This window comes from Malaclemys terrapin, chromosome 4, assembly GCF_027887155.1.
Source record: "Malaclemys terrapin pileata isolate rMalTer1 chromosome 4, rMalTer1.hap1, whole genome shotgun sequence".
NCBI lineage: Eukaryota > Metazoa > Chordata > Testudines > Emydidae > Malaclemys > Malaclemys terrapin.
This window is the reverse complement of record NC_071508.1, coordinates 110,467,204-110,467,792: the sequence shown is the minus strand read 5'-3', so window position 1 is coordinate 110,467,792 and position 589 is coordinate 110,467,204.

Below are 589 nucleotides of genomic sequence, written 5' to 3'. Positions count from 1 at the left end.
ATACATGCAAAGGAAATTCAATCCCTTTTAAGGGAGGAAAGGGGGTGGGCTGTAGGAATGTTTGACTGGAATAACCTTCATGCTAATCTGAATTCTGACAACTGCTTTTGCTCTGAAGCCAGAACTGGCTGGTGCAACCGGACCAATCCAGGCTGGTCTGTGTCACCTTACACTTTCCCTTTGTCCTATCACTAACCTGCCCTTGCTTAGAGGTTGAATGGAGCAGTTTGCCTGCTAGGTTGATCTGACCCCACTCCAGACTCCTGCCTATCTGCTCTGCTTGAATTCTTCTCCCAATCTCACTTTGTGCCTCCCCCACTCATGCTGCCCCCTGTTCCTGAAATTATTTCCCTTTCTTTAGGTTCCAAATGGCCTCACTCTCCTCAATCAGAATCCTAAAAATACTCTTCCAAAGTCTTTCAGCCACAGTCCACCACAGAACTATGGGGCTTCTATGAGTCTATGAAAACTCTTTGCTGACTGAGATCGCACCTGCAGCTGGTCACCCAAGGGGATCTGGGCTATTTATATACACTCTGGGGCACGGACTGTGCCTTCCTCTTTATTGTCATTGCTATTTATGCCCTGC